Genomic DNA, 673 nt, shown 5'->3' with positions numbered 1-673 from the left:
TTTAAGATTAATACAAAATTATAGATTCTTTTATCACTCTTAATATATTTTAAAATATTTTTGCAAGCGCAAACTTTAAAAAGCCAAGCAATGTCGTCTGTATGTATATTCAAAAGCCTAAARCCCTTAGCTTTAAATACATGTATGTATGTATAAGCATATGTTTATGTTACAAATATTTAAATGCTTTATTTAAGTGCGAATATTCTTAATAATAAATATTCTGGTAGAGGTCACACATACATACATGTGTATGTATGGTTGTATTAGTGTTAATTTAACGTACCTTTTTTTTATTATAAATAAAAAGTTTATTTCAATAAAATAAAATGTATATTTATATGCACTTTGATTAGTTATATCAAATAATTTAAATAAAAATTTAATTTCTATTGAAGACTATCTAATTTAAAAAATTTTCTCGACCAACTTTTTCTTTCGTTCTTTCACGACTCACAATCAAAACACATACAACCATTTTGTTGTTTTTGCAGCTATTATATAACGCTTATTCTATTTTTTGCCATTATTTTAGTTTGTCATCAAGAAAAAGTGATACAACATAGCTCAAATTAAACTGCTCTATTACTAAGATTTATTACAGATTTCATTAACATTATGCATAAACATGATACATAAACATTAATATACATAGCAGTAGCAGTTACATATA

Source organism: Bactrocera latifrons, unplaced genomic scaffold (assembly GCF_001853355.1).
Source record: "Bactrocera latifrons isolate USDA-ARS-PBARC rearing strain unplaced genomic scaffold, ASM185335v1 scaffold_179, whole genome shotgun sequence".
Classification (NCBI taxonomy): domain Eukaryota; kingdom Metazoa; phylum Arthropoda; class Insecta; order Diptera; family Tephritidae; genus Bactrocera; species Bactrocera latifrons.
Note: the sequence above shows the minus strand (reverse complement) of the source record.